Raw genomic sequence first — 19,529 nt, forward strand, 5'->3', positions numbered from 1 at the left:
CACAAGCACCTCAAGAGGAGGCTTCTCTCAGCTATAGGTATGTGAGAGGGACCCTGAATTTACGGCCTCAAGTGGAATGGACACCGCGATGCCCTGACGCGAAATAAGGCCGGATATCCCTGCAGTGACTGGAATGCAGGCTCGTCTTGAATCTCCCAAGACGAAAGGGTGTCTGAATCCCCTGTGGAGACCACAGAGAAACACCTAGTTCCCCACCTCATCGCGACCGGAGGCCTCAAATCCTTTGAAAACTCCAGAGGTATGCGGAGATCAATGCCTCCAAAGGAGACGATGCCTGACTCCTCGTGAAACTTGATAGGAGTCCCAGGATTCTTGTGGCACGTGGAAAGGGACACTTGGTCTCCCGTCTCAGCTGGAGAGGCGTCCCAATTGCGCTGCCAAGCCTCGAGGAGAATCCCGAGTTGTCCCTCGCAACTAGGCAGGAGTCCTGACGTGGCTGAACAAACACATGGGTGGAAGGACCATCCCCATCGTAACTCGAGAATATACCCCAGGTTCCCGCCGCAACTCGAGAAAAACCATGAGACTTCCCCCTCGATGCGAGATGAGGCCCGATTCCCCTGTACTGCGTGCAGAGCAATTCCGTCTTGCACATCACACATGAAAGGAGCCTTGATTTCCTTGATGGCACTCCAGAGAAACCCCAAGAACACTGTTTCAAGGATAGAGGGATCCTGAGGTCACTGTAGCAACACGAAAGAACTCTGTGGACCAAAAATCAACTCGAAAAGAGAGGTTAGTCCCAGGATTCGTCTCCAGAGGAATACCACCTTACGACAAGCACCTCAAGAGGAGGCTTCCCTCAGCTCTAGGTATGTGAGAGGGACCCTGAGTTTGCGGCCTCAAGAGGAATGGACACCGCGATGCCCTGACTCGAAATAAGGCCGGATATCCCTGCAGTGACTTCAATGCAGGCTCGTCTTGCATCTCCCAGGACGAAAGGATGTCTGAATCCCCTGTGGAAAGCACAGAGAAAGACTTAGTTCCCCACCTCATCGCGACCGATAGCCTCACATCCTTTGAAAACTCCAGAGGTACGCGGAGATCAGTGCCTCCAAAGGAGACGATGCCTGACTCCTCGTGAAATTTGATAGGAGTCCCAGGATTCCTGTGGCACTTGGAAAGGGACACTTGGTCTCCCGCCTCAGCTGGAGAGGCGTCCCAATTGCCTTGCCAAGCCTCGAGGAGAATCCAGAGTTGTCCCTCGCAACTAGGCAGGAGTCCTGACGTCGCTGAAGAAACACGTGGGTGGAAGGGCCATCCCCGTCGTAACTCGAGAATATACCCCAGGTTCCCGCCGCAACTCGAGAAAAACCATGAGACTTCCCCCTCGCCGCGAGATGAGGCCCGATTCCCCTGCACTGCGTGCAGAGCAATTCTGTGTTGCACATCACACATGAAAGGAGCCTTGATTTCCTTCATGGCACTCCAGAGAAACCCCAAGAACACTGTTTCAAGGCTAGAGGGATCCTGAGGTCACTGTAGCAATACGAAAGAGCTCCGTGGACCAAAAATCAACTCAAGATGAGAGGTTAGTCCCTGGCTTCGACTCCAGAGGAATACCACATTACCACAAGCACCTCAAGAGGAGGCTTCTCTCAGCTCTAGGTATGTGAGAGGGATCCTGAGTTTGCGGCCTCAAGTGGAATGGACACCGCGATGCCCTGACTCGAAATAAGGCCGGATATCCCTGCAGTGACTGGAATGCAGGCTCGTCTTGCATCTCCCAAGACGAAAGGGTGTCTGAATCCCCTGTGGAGACCACAGAGAAAGACCTAGTTCCCCACCTCATCTCGACAGGAGGCCTCACATCCTTTGAAAACTCCAGAGGTATGCGGAGATCAGTGCCTCCAAAGGAGACGATGCCTGACTCCTCGTGAAACTTGATAGGAGACCCAGGATTCCTGTGGCACGTGGAAAGGGACACTTGGTCTCCCGTCTCAGCTGGAGAGGCGTCCCAATTGCCCTGCAAAGCCTCGAGGAGAATCCCGAGTTGTCCCTCGCAACTAGGCAGGAGTCCTGACGTCGCTGAAGAAACACGTGGGTGGAAGGGCCATCCCCGTCGTAACTCGAGAATATACCCCAGGTTCCCGCCGCAACTCGAGAAAAACCATGAGACTTCCCCCTCGCCGCGAGATGAGGCCCGATTCCCCTGCACTGCGTGCAGAGCAATTCCGTGTTGCACATCACACATGAAAGGAGCCTTGATTTCCTTGTTGGCACTCCAGAGAAACCCCAAGAACACAGTTTCAAGGCTACAGGGATCCTGAGGTCACTGTAGCAACACGAAAGAGCTCCGTGGACCAAGAATCAACACGAGATGAGAGGTTACTCCCTGGCTTCGACTCCTGAGGAATACCACCTTACCACAAGCACCTCAAGAGGAGGCTTCTCTCAGCTCTAGGTATGTGAGAGGGATCCTGAGTTTGCGGCCTCAAGTGGAATGGACACCGCGATGCCCTGACTCGGAATAAGGCCGGATATCCCTGCAGTGACTTGAATGCAGGCTCGTCTTGCATCTCCCAAGAAGAAAGGATGTCTGAATCCCCTGTGGAGACCACAGAGAAAGACCTAGTTCCCCACCTCATCGCGACCGGAGGCCTCACATCCTTTGAAAACTCCAGAGGTACGCGGAGATCAGTGCCTCCAAAGGAGACGATGCCTGACTCCTCGTGAAACTTGATAGGAGTCCCAGGATTCTTGTGGCACGTGGAAAGGGACCCTTGGTCTCCCGCCTCAGCTGGAGAGGCGTTCCAATTGCCCTGCCAAGCCTCGAGGAGAATCCCGAGTTGTCCCTCGCAACTAGGCAGGAGTCCTGACGTGGCTGAACAAACACGTGGGTGGAAGGGCCATCCCCGTCGTAACTCGAGAATATACCCCAGGTTCCCGCCGCAACTCGAGAAAAACCATGAGACTTCCCCCTCGCCGCGAGATGAGGCCCGATTCCCCTGCACTGCGTGCAGAGCAATTCTGTGTTGCACATCACACATGAAAGGAGCCTTGATTTCCTTCATGGCACTCCAGAGAAACCCCAAGAACACTGTTTCAAGGCTAGAGGGATCCTGAGGTCACTGTAGCAATACGAAAGAGCTCCGTGGACCAAAAATCAACTCAAGATGAGAGGTTAGTCCCTGGCTTCGACTCCAGAGGAATACCACCTTACCACAAGCACCTCAAGAGGAGGCTTCTCTCAGCTCTAGGTATGTGAGAGGGATCCTGAGTTTGCGGCCTCAAGTGGAATGGACACCGCGATGCCCTGACTCGAAATAAGGCCGGATATCCCTGCAGTGACTGGAATGCAGGCTCGTCTTGCATCTCCCAAGACGAAAGGGTGTCTGAATCCCCTGTGGAGACCACAGAGAAAGACCTAGTTCCCCACCTCATCTCGACAGGAGGCCTCACATCCTTTGAAAACTCCAGAGGTATGCGGAGATCAGTGCCTCCAAAGGAGACGATGCCTGACTCCTCGTGAAACTTGATAGGAGACCCAGGATTCCTGTGGCACGTGGAAAGGGACACTTGGTCTCCCGTCTCAGCTGGAGAGGCGTCCCAATTGCCCTGCAAAGCCTCGAGGAGAATCCCGAGTTGTCCCTCGCAACTAGGCAGGAGTCCTGACGTCGCTGAAGAAACACGTGGGTGGAAGGGCCATCCCCGTCGTAACTCGAGAATATACCCCAGGTTCCCGCCGCAACTCGAGAAAAACCATGAGACTTCCCCCTCGCCGCGAGATGAGGCCCGATTCCCCTGCACTGCGTGCAGAGCAATTCCGTGTTGCACATCACACATGAAAGGAGCCTTGATTTCCTTGTTGGCACTCCAGAGAAACCCCAAGAACACAGTTTCAAGGCTACAGGGATCCTGAGGTCACTGTAGCAACACGAAAGAGCTCCGTGGACCAAGAATCAACACGAGATGAGAGGTTACTCCCTGGCTTCGACTCCTGAGGAATACCACCTTACCACAAGCACCTCAAGAGGAGGCTTCTCTCAGCTCTAGGTATGTGAGAGGGACCCTGAGTTTGCGGCCTCAAGTGGAATGGACACCGCGATGCCCTGACTCGAAATAAGGCCGGATATCCCTGCAGTGACTTCAATGCAGGCTCGTCTTGCATCTCCCAGGACGAAAGGATGTCTGAATCCCCTGTGGAAAGCACAGAGAAAGACTAAGTTCCCCACCTCAAAGCGACCGGAGGCCTCACATCCTTTGAAAACTCCAGAGGTATGCGGAGATCAGTGCCTCCAAAGGAGACGATGCCTGACTCCTCGTGAAACTTGATAGGAGTCCCAGGATTCTTGTGGCACGTGGAAAGGGACCCTTGGTCTCCCGCCTCAGCTGGAGAGGCGTTCCAATTGCCCTGCCAAGCCTCGAGGAGAATCCCGAGTTGTCCCTCGCAACTAGGCAGGAGTCCTGACGTGGCTGAACAAACACGTGGGTGGAAGGGCCATCCCCGTCGTAACTCGAGAATATACCCCAGGTTCCCGCCGCAACTCGAGAAAAACCATGAGACTTCCCCCTCGATGCGAGGTGAGGCCCGATTCCCCTGTACTGCGTGCAGAGCAATTCCGTCTTGCACATCACACATGAAAGGAGCCTTGATTTCCTTGATGGCACTTCAGAGAAACCCCAAGAACACTTTTTCAAGGATAGAGGGATCGTGAGGTCACTGTAGCAACACGAAAGAACTCTGTGGACCAAAAATCAACTCGAAAAGAGAGGTTAGTCCCTGGATTCGTCTCCAGAGGAATACCACCTTACCACGAGCACCTCAAGAGGAGGCTTCTCTCAGCTCTAGGTATGTGAGAGGGACCCTGAGTTTGCGGCCTCAAGTGGAATGGACACCGCAATGCCCTGACTCAAAATAAGGCCGGATATCCCTGCAGTGACTTCAATGCAGGCTCTTCTTGCATCTCCCAGGACGAAAGGATGTCTGAATCCCCTGTGGAAAGCACAGAGAAAGACTTAGTTCCCCACCTCATCGCGACCGATAGCCTCACATCCTTTGAAAACTCCAGAGGTACGCGGAGATCAGTGCCTCCAAAGGAGACGATGCCTGACTCCTCGTGAAACTTGATAGGAGTCCCAGGATTCCTGTGGCACTTGGAAAGGGACCCTTGGTCTCCCGCCTCAGCTGGAGAGGCGTTCCAATTGCCCTGTCAAGCCTCGAGGAGAATCCCGAGTTGTCCCTCGCAACTAGGCAGGAGTCCTGACCTGGCTGAACAAACACGTGGGTGGAAGGGCCATCCCCGTCGTAACTCGAGAATATACCCCAGGTTCCCGCCGCAACTCGAGAAAAACCATGAGACTTCCCCCTCGATGCGAGGTGAGGCCCGATTCCCCTGTACTGCGTGCAGAGCAATTCCGTCTTGCACATCACACATGAAAGGAGCCTTGATTTCATTGATGGCACTCCAGAGAAACCCCAAGAACACTGTTTCAAGGATAGAGGGATCCTGAGGTCACTGTAGCAACAAGAAAGAACTCTGTGGACCAAAAATCAACTCGAAAAGAGAGGTTAGTCCCTGGATTCGTCTCCAGAGGAATACCACCTAACCACAAGCACCTCAAGAGGAGGCTTCTCTCAGCTCTAGGTATGTGAGAGGGACCCTGAGTTTGCGGCCTCAAGTGGAATGGACACCGCGATGCCCTGACTCGAAATAAGGCCGGATATCCCTGCAGTGACTTCAATGCAGGCTCGTCTTGCATCTCCCAGGACGAAAGGATGTCTGAATCCCCTGTGGAAAGCACAGAGAAAGACTTAGTTCCCCACCTCATCGCGACCGATAGCCTCACATCCTTTGAAAACTCCAGAGGTACGCGGAGATCAGTGCCTCCAAAGGAGACGATGCCTGACTCCTCGTGAAACTTGATAGGAGTCCCAGGATTCCTGTGGCACTTGGAAAGTGACACTTGGTCTCCCGCCTCAGCTGGAGAGGCGTCCCAATTGCCCTGCCAAGCCTCGAGGAGAATCCAGAGTTGTCCCTCACAACTAGGCAGGAGTCCTGACGTGGCTGAACAAACACGTGGGTGGAAGGGCCATCCCCATCGTAACTCGAGAATATACCCCAGGTTCCCGCCGCAACTCGAGAAAAACCATGAGACTTCCCCCTCGCCGCGAGATGAGGCCCGATTCCCCTGCACTGCGTGCAGAGCAATTCGGTGTTGCACATCACACATGAAAGGAGCCTTGATTTCCTTCATGGCACTCCAGAGAAACCCCAAGAACACTGTTTCAAGGCTAGAGGGATCCGTAGGTCACTGTAGCAACACGAAAGAGCTCCGTGGGCCAAAAATCAACTCGAGATGAGAGGTTAGTCCCTGGCTTCGACTCCAGAGGAATACCACCTTACCACAAGCACCTCAAGAGGAGGCTTCTCTCAGCTCTAGGTATTTGAGAGGGACCCTGAGTTTGCGGCCTCAAGTGGAATGGACACCGCGATGCCCTGACGCGAAATAAGGCTGGATATCCCTGCAGTGACTTGAATGCAGGCTCGTTTTGCATCTCCCAAGATGAAAGAATGTCTGAATCCCCTGTGGAGACCACAGAGAAAGACCTAGTTCCCCACCTCATCGCGACCGGAGGCCTCACATCCTTTGAAAACTCCAGAGGTACGCGGAGATCAGTGCCTCCAAAGGAGACGATGCCTGACTCCTCGTGAAACTTGATAGGAGTCCCAGGATTCCTGTGGCACGTGGAAAGGGACCCTTGGTCTCCCGCCTCAGCTGGAGAGGCGTCCCAATTGCCCTGCCAAGCCTCGAGGAGAATCCCGAGTTGTGTCTCGCAACTAGGCAAGAGTCCTGACGTGGCTGAACACACACGTGTGTGGAAGGGCCATCCCCGTCGTAACTCGAGAATATACCCCAGGTTCCCGCCGCAACTCGAGAAAAACCATGAGACTTCCCCCTCGCCGCGAGATGAGGCCCGATTCCCCTGCACTGCGTGCAGAGCAATTCTGTGTTGCACATCACACATGAAAGGAGCCTTGATTTCCTTGATGGCACTCCAGAGAAACCCCAAGAACACTGTTTCAAGGCTAGAGGGATCCTGAGGTCACTGTAGCAACACGAAAGAGCTCCGTGGACCAAGAATCAACACGAGATGAGAGGTTAGTCCCTGGCTTCGACTCCTGAGGAATACCACCTTACCACAAGCACCTCAAGAGGAGGCTTCTCTCAGCTCTAGGTATGTGAGAGGGATCCTGAGTTTGCGGCCTCAAGTGGAATGGACACCGTGATGCCCTGACTCGAAATAAGGCCGGATATCCCTGCAGTGACTTGAATGCAGGCTCGTCTTGCATCTCCCAAGAAGAAAGGATGTCTGAATCCCCTGTGGAGACCACAGAGAAACACCTAGTTCCCCACCTCATCGCGACCGGAGGCCTCACATCCTTTGAAAACTCCAGAGGTACGCGGAGATCAGTGCCTCCAAAGGAGACGATGCCTGACTCCTCGTGAAACTTGATAGGAGTCCCAGGATTCTTGTGGCACGTGGAAAGGGACCCTTGGTCTCCCGCCTCAGCTGGAGAGGCGTCCCAATTGCCTTGCCAAGCCTCGAGGAGAATCCCGAGTTGTGTCTCGCAACTAGGCAGGAGTCCTGACGTGGCTGAACAAACACGTGTGTGGAAGGGCCATCCCCGTCGTAACTCGAGAATATACCCCAGGTTCCCGCCGCAACTCGAGAAAAACCATGAGACTTCCCCCTCTATGCGAGATGAGGCCCGATTCCCCTGTACTGCGTGCAGAGCAATTCCGTCTTGCACATCACACATGAAAGGAGCCTTGATTTCCTTGATGGCACTCCAGAGAAACCCCAAGAACACTGTTTCAAGGCTAGAGGGATCCTAGGTCACTGTAGCAACACGAAAGAACTCTGTGGACCAAAAATCAACTCGAAAAGAGAGGTTAGACCCTGGATTCGTCTCCAGAGGAATACGACCTTACCACAAGCACCTCAAGAGGAGGCTTCTCTCAGCTCTAGGTATGTGAGAGGGACCCTGAGTTTGCGGCCTCAAGTGGAATGGACACCGCGATGCCCTGACTCGAAATAAGGCCGGATATCCCTGCAGTGACTTCAATGCAGGCTCGTCTTGCATCTCCCAAGACGAAAGGATGTCTGAATCCCCTGTGGAAAGCACAGAGAAAGACTTAGTTCCCCACCTCATCGAGACCGGAGGCCTCACATCCTTTGAAAACTCCAGAGGTACGCAGAGATCAGTGCCTCCAAAGGAGACGATGCCTGACTCCTCGTGAAACTTGATAGGAGTCCCAGGATTCCTGTGGCACTTGGAAAGGGACACTTGGTCTCCCGCCTCAGCTGGAGAGGCGTCCCAATTGCCCTGCCAAGCCTCGAGGAGAATCCAGAGTTGTCCCTCGCAACTAGGCAGGAGTCCTGACGTCGCTGAAGAAACACGTGGGTGGAAGGGCCATCCCCGTCGTAACTCGAGAATATACCCCAGGTTCCGCCGCAACTCGAGAAAAACCATGAGACTTCCCCCTCGCCGCGAGATGAGGCCCGATTCCCCAGCACTGCGTGCAGAGCAATTCCGTGTTGCACATCACACATGAAAGGAGCCTTGATTTCCTTGATGGCACTCCAGAGAAACCCCAAGAACACTGTTTCAAGGCTAGAGGGATCCTGAGGTCACTGTAGCAACACGAAAGAGCTCCGTGGACCAAAAATCAACTCGAGATGAGAGGTTAGTCCCTGGCTTCGACTCCAGAGGAATACCACCTTACCACAAGCACCTCAAGAGGAGGCTTCTCTCAGCTCTAGGTATGTGAGAGGGACCCTGAGTTTGCGGCCTCAAGTGGAATGGACACCGCGATGCCCTGACGCGAAATAAGGCTGGATATCCCTGCAGTGACTTGAATGCAGGCTCGTCTTGCATCTCCCAAGATGAAAGGATGTCTGAATCCCCTGTGGAGACCACAGAGAAAGACCTAGTTCCCCACCTCATCGCGACCGGAGGCCTCACATCCTTTGAAAACTCCAGAGGTACGCGGAGATCAGTGCCTCCAAAGGAGACGATGCCTGACTCCTCGTGAAACTTGATAGGAGTCCCAGGATTCCTGTGGCACGTGGAAAGGGACCCTTGGTCTCCCGCCTCAGCTGGAGAGGCGTCCCAATTGCCTTGCCAAGCCTCGAGGAGAATCCCGAGTTGTGTCTCGCAACTAGGCAAGAGTCCTGACGTGGCTGAACAAACACGTGTGTGGAAGGGCCATCCCCGTCGTAACTCGAGAATATACCCCAGGTTCCCGCCGCAACTCGAGAAAAACCTTGAGACTTCCCCCTCGCCGCGAGATGAGGCCCGATTCCCCTGCACTGCATGCAGAGCAATTCTGTGTTGCACATCACACATGAAAGGAGCCTTGATTTCCTTCATGGCACTCCAGAGAAACCCCAAGAACACTGTTTCAAGGCTAGAGGGATCCTGAGGTCACTGTAGCAACACGAAAGAGCTCCGTGGACCAAAAATCAACTCGAGATGAGAGGTTAGTCCCTGGCTTCGACTCCAGAGGAATACCACCTTACCACAAGCACCTCAAGAGGAGGCTTCTCTCAGCTCTAGGTATGTGAGAGGGACCCTGAGTTTGTGGCCTCAAGTGGAATGGACACCGCGATGCCCTGACTCGAAATAAGGCCGGATATCCCTGCAGTGACTGGAATGCAGGCTCGTCTTGCATCTCCCAAGACGAAAGGGTGTCTGAATCCCCTGTGGAGACCACAGAGAAAGACCTAGTTCCCCACCTCATCGCGACAGGAGGCCACAAATCCTTTGAAAACTCCAGAGGTATGCGGAGATCAGTGCCTCCAAAGGAGACGATGCCTGACTCCTCGTGCAACTTCATAGGAGACCCAGGATTCCTGTGGCACGTGGAAAGGGACCCTTGGTCTCCCGTCTCAGCTGGAGAGGCGTCCCAATTGCCCTGCAAAGCCTCGAGGAGAATCCCGAGTTGTCCCTCGCAACTAGACAGGAGTCCTGACGTGGCTGAACAAACACGTGGGTGGAAGGGCCATCCCCGTCGTAACTCGAGAATATACCCCAGGTTCCCGCCGCAACTCGAGAAAAACCATGAGACTTCCCCCTCGCCGCGAGATGAGGCCCGATTCCCCTGCACTGCGTGCAGAGCAATTCCGTGTTGCACATCACACATGAAAGGAGCCTTGATTTCCTTGATGGCACTCCAGAGAAACCCCAAGAACACTGTTTCAAGGCTAGAGGGATCCTGAGGTCACTGTAGCAACACGAAAGAGCTCCGTGGACCAAGAATCAACTCGAGATGAGAGGTTAGTCCCTGGCTTCGACTCCTGAGGAATACCACCTCACCACAAGCAACTCAAGAGGAGGCTTCTCTCAACTCTAGGTATGTGAGAGGGATCCTGAGATTGCGGCCTCAAGGGGAAAGGACACCGCGATGCCCTGACTCGAAATAAGGCCGGATATCCCTGCAGTGACTTGAATGCAGGCTCGTCTTGCATCTCCCAAGAAGAAAGGATGTCTGAATCCCCTGTGGAGACCACAGAGAAACACCTAATTCCCCACCTCATCGCGACTGGAGGCCTCACATCCTTTGAAAACTCCAGAGGTATGCGGAGATCAGTGCCTCCAAAGGAGACGATGCCTGACTCCTCGTGAAACTTGATAGGAGACCCAGGATTCCTGTGGCACGTGGAAAGGGACACTTGGTCTCCCGTCTCAGCTGGAGAGGCGTCCCAATTGCCCTGCAAAGCCTCGAGGAGAATCCCGAGTTGTCCCTCGCAACTAGGCAGGAGTCCTGACATGGCTGAACACACACGTTTGTGGAAGGGCCATCCCCGTCGTAACTTGAGAATATACCCCAGGTTCCCGCCGCAACTCGAGAAAAACCATGAGACTTCCCCCTCGCCGCGAGATGAGGCCCGATTCCCCTGCACTGCGTGCAGAGCAATTCCGTCTTGCACATCACACATGAAAGGAGCCTTGATTTCCTTCATGGCACTCCAGAGAAACCCCAAGAACACTGTTTCAAGGCTAGAGGGATCCTGAGGTCACTGTAGCAACACGAAAGAGCTCCGTGGACCAAGAATCAACACGAGATGAGAGGTTAGTCCCTGGCTTCGACTCCTGAGGAATACCACCTTACCACAAGCACCTCAAGAGGAGGCTTCTCTCAGCTCTAGGTATGTGAGAGGGATCCTGAGTTTGCGGCCTCAAGTGGAATGGACACCGCGATGCCCTGACTCGAAATAAGGCCGGATATCCCTGCAGTGACTTGAATGCAGGCTCGTCTTGCATCTTCCAAGAAGAAAGGATGTCTGAATCCCCTGTGGAGACCACAGAGAAACACCTAGTTCCCCACCTCATCGCGACCGGAGGCCTCACATCCTTTGAAAACTCCAGAGGTACGCGGAGATCAGTGCCTCCAAAGGAGACGATGCCTGACTCCTCGTGAAACTTGATAGGAGTCCCAGGATTCTTGTGGCACGTGGAAAGGGACCCTTGGTCTCCCGCCTCAGCTGGAGAGGCGTTCCAATTGCCGTGCCCAGCCTCGAGGAGAATCCCGAGTTGTCCCTCGCAACTAGGCAGGAGTCCTGACGTGGCTGAACAAACACGTGGGTGGAAGGGCCATCCCCGTCGTAACTCGAGAATATACCCCAAGTTCCCGCCGCAACTCGAGAAAAACCATGAGACGTCCCCCTCGATGCGAGATGAGGCCCGATTCCCCTGTACTGCGTGCAGAGCAATTCCGTCTTGCACATCACACATGAAAGGAGCCTTGATTTCCTTGATGGCACTCCAGAGAAACCCCAAGAACACTGTTTCAAGGCTAGAGGGATCGTGAGGTCACTGTAGCAACACGAAAGAACTCTGTGGACCAAAAATCAACTCGAAAAGAGAGGTTAGTCCCTGGATTCGTCTACAGAGGAATACCACCTTACCACAAGCACCTCAAGAGGAGGCTTCTCTCAGCTCTAGGTATGTGAGAGGGACCCTGAGTTTGCGGCCTCAAGTGGAATGGACACCGCGATGCCCTGACTCGAAATAAGGCCGGATATCCCTGCAGTGACTTCAATGCAGGCTCGTCTTGCATCTCCCAGGAGGAAAGGATGTCTGAATCCCCTGTGGAAAGCACAGAGAAAGACTTAGTTCCCCACCTCATCGCGACCGATAGCGTCACATCCTTTGAAAACTCCAGAGGTACGCGGAGATCAGTGCCTCCAAAGGAGACGATGCCTGACTCCTCGTGAAACTTGATAGGAGTCCCAGGATACCTGTGGCACTTGGAAAGGGACACTTGGTCTCCCGCCTCAGCTGGAGAGGCGTCCCAATTGCCCTGCCAAGCCTCGAGGAGAATCCAGAGTTGTCCCTCGCAACTAGGCAGGAGTCCTGACGTCGCTGAAGAAACACGTGGGTGGAAGGGCCATCCCCGTCGTAACTCGAGAATATACCCCAGGTTCCCGCCGCAACTCGAGAAAAACCATGAGACTTCCACCTCGCCGCGAGATGAGGCCTGATTCCCCTGCACTGCGTGCAGAGCAATTCCGTGTTGCACATCACACATGAAAGGAGCCTTGATTTCCTTGATGGCACTCCAGAGAAACCCCAAGAACACTGTTTCAAGGCTAGAGGGATCCTGAGGTCACTGTAGCAACACGAAAGAGCTCCGTGGGCCAAAAATCAACTTGAGATGAGAGGTTAGTCCCTGGCTTCGACTCCAGAGGAATACCACCTTACCACAAGCACCTCAAGAGGAGGCTTCTCTCAGCTCTAGGTATGTGAGAGGGACCCTGAGTTTGCGGCCTCAAGTGGAATGGACACCGCGGTGCCCTGACGCGAAATAAGGCTGGATATCCCTGCAGTGACTTGAATGCAGGCTCGTCTTGCATCTCCCAAGATGAAAGGATGTCTGAATCCCCTGTGGAGACCACAGAGAAAGACCTAGTTCCCCACCTCATCGCGACCGGAGGCCTCACATCCTTTGAAAACTCCAGAGGTATGCGGAGATCAGTGCCTCCAAAGGAGACGATGCCTGACTCCTCGTGAAACTTGATAGGAGTCCCAGGATTCCTGTGGCACGTGGAAAGGGACCCTTAGTCTCCCGCCTCAGCTGGAGAGGCGTCCCAATTGCCTTGCCATGCCTCGAGGAGAATCCCGAGTTGTGTCTCGCAACTAGGCAAGAGTCCTGACATGGCTGAACAAACACGTGTGTGGAAGGGCCATCCCCGTCGTAACTCGAGAATATACCCCAGGTTCCCGCCGCAACTCGAGAAAAACCATGAGACTTCCCCCTCGCCGCGAGATGAGGCCCGATTCCCCTGCACTGCGTGCAGAGCAATTCTGTGTTGCACATCACACATGAAAGGAGCCTTGATTTCCTTGATGGCACTCCAGAGAAACCCCAAGAACACTGTTTCAAGGCTAGAGGGATCCTGAGGTCCCTGTAGCAACACGAAAGAGCTCCGTGGACCAAAAATCAACTCGAGATGAGAGGTTAGTCCCTGGCTTCGACTCCAGAGGAATACCACCTTACCACAAGCACCTCAAGAGGAGGCTTCTCTCAGCTCTAGGTATGTGAGAGGGACCCTGAGTTTTCGGCCTCAAGTGGAATGGACACCGCGATGCCCTGACTCGAAATAAGGCTGGATATCCCTGCAGTGACTGGAATGCAGGCTCGTCTTGCATCTCCCAAGACGAAAGGGTGTCTGAATCCCCTGTGGAGACCACAGAGAAAGACCTAGTTCCCCACCTCATCGCGACAGGAGGCCTCAAATCCTTTGAAAACTCCAGAGGTATGCGGAGATCAGTGCCTCCAAAGGAGACGATGCCTGACTCCTCGTGAAACTTGATAGGAGACCCAGGATTCCTGTGGCACGTGGAAAGGGACCCTTGGTCTCCCGTCTCAGCTGGAGAGGCGTCCCAATTGCCCTGCAAAGCCTCGAGGAGAATCCCGAGTTGTCCCTCGCAACTAAGCAGGAGTCCTGACGTGGCTGAACAAACACGTGTGTGGAAGGGCCATCCCCGTCTTATCTCGAGAATATACCCCAGGTTCCCGCCGCAACTCGAGAAAAACCATGAGACTTCCCCCTCGCCGCGAGATGAGGCCCGATTCCCCTGCACTGCGTGCAGAGCAATTCTGTGTTGCACATCACACATGAAAGGAGCCTTGATTTCCTTGATGGCACTCCAGAGAAACCCCAAGATAACTGTTTCAAGGCTAGAGGGATCCTGAGGTCACTGTAGCAACACGAAAGAGCTCCGTGGGCCAAAAATCAACTCGAGATGAGAGGTTAGTCCCTGGCTTCGACTCCAGAGGAATACCACCTTACCACAAGCACCTCAAGAGGAGGCTTCTCTCAGCTCTAGGTATGTGAGAGGGACCCTGAGTTTGCGGCCTCAAGTGGAATGGACACCGCGATGCCCTGACTCGAAATAAGGCCGGATATCCCTGCAGTGACTTCAATGCAGGCTCGTCATGCATTTCCCAGGACGAAAGGATGTCTGAATCCCCTGTGGAAAGCACAGAGAAAGACTTAGTTCCCCACCTCATCGCGACCGATAGCGTCACATCCTTTGAAAACTCCAGAGGTACGCGGAGATCAGTGCCTCCAAGGGAGACGATTCCTGACTCCTCGTGAAACTTGATAGGAGTCCCAGGATTCCTGTGGCACTTGGAAAGGGACACTTGGTCTCCCGCCTCAGCTGGAGAGGCGTCCCAATTGCCCTGCCAAGCCTCGAGGAGAATCCAGAGTTGTCCCTCGCAACTAGGCAGGAGTCCTGACGTCGCTGAACAAACACGTGGGTGGAAGGGCCATCCCCGTCGTAACTCGAGAACATACCTCAGGTTCCCGCCGCAACTCGAGAAAAACCATGAGACTTCCCCCTCGATGCGAGATGAGGCCCGATTCCACTGTACTGCGTGCAGAGCAATTCCGTCTTGCACATCACACATGAAAGGAGCCTTGATTTCCTTGATGGCACTCCAGAGAAACCCCAAGAACACTGTTTCAAGGATAGAGGGATCCTGAGGTCACTGTAGCAACACGAAAGAACTCTGTGGACCAAAAATCAACTCGAAAAGATAGGTTAGTCCCTGGATTCGTCTCCAGAGGAATACCACCTTACCACAAGCACCTCCAGAGGAGGCTTCTCTCAGCTCTAGGTATGTGAGAGGGACCCTGAATTTGCGGCCTCAAGTGGAATGGACACCGCGATGCCCTGACTCGAAATAAGGCTGGATATCCCTGCAGTGACTTCAATGCAGGCTCGTCTTGCATTTCCCAGGACGAAAGGATGTCTGAATCCCCTGTGGATAGCACAGAGAAAGACTTAGTTCCCCACCTCATCGCGACCGATAGCCTCACATCCTTTGAAAACTCCAGAGGTACGCGGAGATCAGTGCCTCCAAAGGAGACGATGCCTGACTCCTCGTGAAACTTGATAGGAGTCCCAGGATTCCTGTGGCACTTGGAAAGGGACACTTGGTCTCCCGCCTCAGCTGGAGAGGCGTCCCAATTGCCCTGCCAAGCCTCGAGGAGAATCCCGAGTTGTGTCTCGCAACTAGGCAAGAGTCCTGACGTGGCTGAACAAACACGTGTGTGGAAGGGCCATCCCCGTCGTAACTCGAGAATATACCCCAGGTTCCCGCCGCAACTCGAGAAAAACCATGAGACTTCCCCCTCGCCGCGAGATGAGGCCCGATTCCCCTGCACTGCGTGCAGAGCAATTCCGTGTTGCACATCACACATGAAAGGAGCCTTGATTTCCTTGATGGCACTCCAGAGAAACCCCAAGAACACTGTTTCAAGGCTAGAGGGATCCTGAGGTCACTGTAGCAACACGAAAGAGCTCCGTGGGCCAAAAATCAACTCGAGATGAGAGGTTAGTCCCTGGCTTCGTCTCCAGAGGAATACCACCTTACCACAAGCACCTCAAGAGGAGGCTTCTCTCAGCTCTAGGTATGTGAGAGGGACCCTGAGTTTGCGGCCTCAAGTGGAATGGACACCGCGATGCCCGGACGCGAAATAAGGCTGGATATCCCTGCAGTGACTTGAATGCAGGCTCGTCTTGCATCTCCCAAGATGAAAGGATGTCTGAATCCCCTGTGGAGACCACAGAGAAAGACCAAGTTCCCCACCTCATCGCGACCGGAGGCCTCACATCCTTTGGAAACTCCAGAGGTACGCGGAGATCAGTGCCTCCAAAGGAGACGATGCCTGACTCCTCGTGAAACTTGATAGGAGTCCCAGGATTCCTGTGGCACGTGGAAAGGGACCCTTGGTCTCCCGCCTCAGCTGGAGAGGCGTCCCAATTGCCTTGCCAAGCCTCGAGGAGAATCCCGAGTTGTGTCTCGCAACTAGGCAAGAGTCCTGACGTGGCTGAACAAACACGTGTGTGGAAGGGCCATCCCCGTCGTAACTCGAGAATATACCCCAGGTTCCCGCCGCAACTCGAGAAAAACCATGAGACTTCCCCCTCGCCGCGAGATGAGGCCCGATTCCCCTGCACTGTGTGCAGAGCAATTCTGTGTTGCACATCACACATGAAAGGAGCCTTGATTTCCTTCATGGCACTCCAGAGAAACCCCAAGAACACTGTTTCAAGGCTAGAGGGATCCTGAGGTCACTGTAGCAACACGAAAGAGCTCCGTGGACCAAAAATCAACTCGAGATGAGAGGTTAGTCCCTGGCTTCGACTCCAGAGGAATACCACCTTACCACAAGCACCTCAAGAGGAGGCTTCTCTCAGCTCTAGGTATGTGAGAGGGACTCTGAGTTTGCGGCCTCAAGTGGAATGGACACCGCGATGCCCTGACTCGAAATAAGGCCGGATATCCCTGCAGTGACTGGAATGCAGGCTCGTCTTGCATCTCCCAAGAAGAAAGGATGTCTGAATCCCCTGTGGAGACCACAGAGAAACACCTAGTTCCCCACCTCATCGCGACCGGAGGCCTCACATCCTTTGAAAACTCCAGAGGTACGCGGAGATCAGTGCCTCCAAAGGAGACGATGCCTGACTCCTCGTGAAACTTGATAGGAGTCCCAGGATTCTTGTGGCACGTGGAAAGGGACCCTTGGTCTCCCGCCTCAGCTGGAGAGGCGTTCCAATTGCCGTGCCCAGCCTCGAGGAGAATCCCGAGTTGTCCCTCGCAACTAGGCAGGAGTCCTGACGTGGCTGAACAAACACGTGGGTGGAAGGGCCATCCCCGTCGTAACTCGAGAATATACCCCAAGTTCCCGCCGCAACTCGAGAAAAACCATGAGACGTCCCCCTCGATGCGAGATGAGGCCCGATTCCCCTGTACTGCGTGCAGAGCAATTCCGTCTTGCACATCACACATGAAAGGAGCCTTGATTTCCTTGATGGCACTCCAGAGAAACCCCAAGAACACTGTTTCAAGGCTAGAGGGATCGTGAGGTCACTGTAGCAACACGAAAGAACTCTGTGGACCAAAAATCAACTCGAAAAGAGAGGTTAGTCCCTGGATTCGTCTACAGAGGAATACCACCTTACCACAAGCACCTCAAGAGGAGGCTTCTCTCAGCTCTAGGTATGTGAGAGGGACCCTGAGTTTGCGGCCTCAAGTGGAATGGACACCGCGATGCCCTGACTCGAAATAAGGCCGGATATCCCTGCAGTGACTTCAATGCAGGCTCGTCTTGCATCTCCCAGGAGGAAAGGATGTCTGAATCCCCTGTGGAAAGCACAGAGAAAGACTTAGTTCCCCACCTCATCGCGACCGATAGCCTCACATCCTTTGAAAACTCCAGAGGTACGCGGAGATCAGTGCCTCCAAAGGAGACGATGCCTGACTCCTCGTGAAACTTGATAGGAGTCCCAGGATACCTGTGGCACTTGGAAAGGGACACTTGGTCTCCCGCCTCAGCTGGAGAGGCGTCCCAATTGCCCTGCCAAGCCTCGAGGAGAATCCAGAGTTGTCCCTCGCAACTAGGCAGGAGTCCTGACGTCGCTGAAGAAACACGTGGGTGGAAGGGCCATCCCCGTCGTAACTCGAGAATATACCCCAGGTTCCCGCCGCAACTCGAGAAAAACCATGAGACTTCCACCTCGCCGCGAGATGAGGCCTGATTCCCCTGCACTGCGTGCAGAGCAATTCCGTGTTGCACATCACACATGAAAGGAGCCTTGATTTCCTTGATGGCACTCCAGAGAAACCCCAAGAACACTGTTTCAAGGCTAGAGGGATCCTGAGGTCACTGTAGCAACACGAAAGAGCTCCGTGGGCCAAAAATCAACTTGAGATGAGAGGTTAGTCCCTGGCTTCGACTCCAGAGGAATACCACCTTACCACAAGCACCTCAAGAGGAGGCTTCTCTCAGCTCTAGGTATGTGAGAGGGACCCTGAGTTTGCGGCCTCAAGTGGAATGGACACCGCGGTGCCCTGACGCGAAATAAGGCTGGATATCCCTGCAGTGACTTGAATGCAGGCTCGTCTTGCATCTCCCAAGATGAAAGGATGTCTGAATCCCCTGTGGAGACCACAGAGAAAGACCTAGTTCCCCACCTCATCGCGACCGGAGGCCTCACATCCTTTGAAAACTCCAGAGGTACGCGGAGATCAGTGCCTCCAAAGGAGACGATGCCTGACTCCTCGTGAAACTTGATAGGAGTCCCAGGATTCCTGTGGCACGTGGAAAGGGACCCTTAGTCTCCCGCCTCAGCTGGAGAGGCGTCCCAATTGCCTTGCCATGCCTCGAGGAGAATCCCGAGTTGTGTCTCGCAACTAGGCAAGAGTCCTGACATGGCTGAACAAACACGTGTGTGGAAGGGCCATCCCCGTCGTAACTCGAGAATATACCCCAGGTTCCCGCCGCAACTCGAGAAAAACCATGAGACTTCCCCCTCGCCGCGAGATGAGGCCCGATTCCCCTGCACTGCGTGCAGAGCAATTCTGTGTTGCACATCACACATGAAAGGAGCCTTGATTTCCTTGATGGCACTCCAGAGAAACCCCAAGAACACTGTTTCAAGGCTAGAGGGATCCTGAGGTCCCTGTAGCAACACGAAAGAGCTCCGTGGACCAAAAATCAACTCGAGATGAGAGGTTAGTCCCTGGCTTCGACTCCAGAGGAATACCACCTTACCACAAGCACCTCAAGAGGAGGCTTCTCTCAGCTCTAGGTATGTGAGAGGGACCCTGAGTTTTCGGCCTCAAGTGGAATGGACACCGCGATGCCCTGACTCGAAATAAGGCTGGATATCCCTGCAGTGACTGGAATGCAGGCTCGTCTTGCATCTCCCAAGACGAAAGGGTGTCTGAATCCCCTGTGGAGACCACAGAGAAAGACCTAGTTCCCCACCTCATCGCGACAGGAGGCCTCAAATCCTTTGAAAACTCCAGAGGTATGCGGAGATCAGTGCCTCCAAAGGAGACGATGCCTGACTCCTCGTGAAACTTGATAGGAGACCCAGGATTCCTGTGGCACGTGGAAAGGGACCCTTGGTCTCCCGTCTCAGCTGGAGAGGCGTCCCAATTGCCCTGCAAAGCCTCGAGGAGAATCCCGAGTTGTC

The sequence above is a fragment of the Cervus elaphus genome, unplaced genomic scaffold (assembly GCF_910594005.1).
Source record: "Cervus elaphus unplaced genomic scaffold, mCerEla1.1, whole genome shotgun sequence".
NCBI lineage: Eukaryota > Metazoa > Chordata > Mammalia > Artiodactyla > Cervidae > Cervus > Cervus elaphus.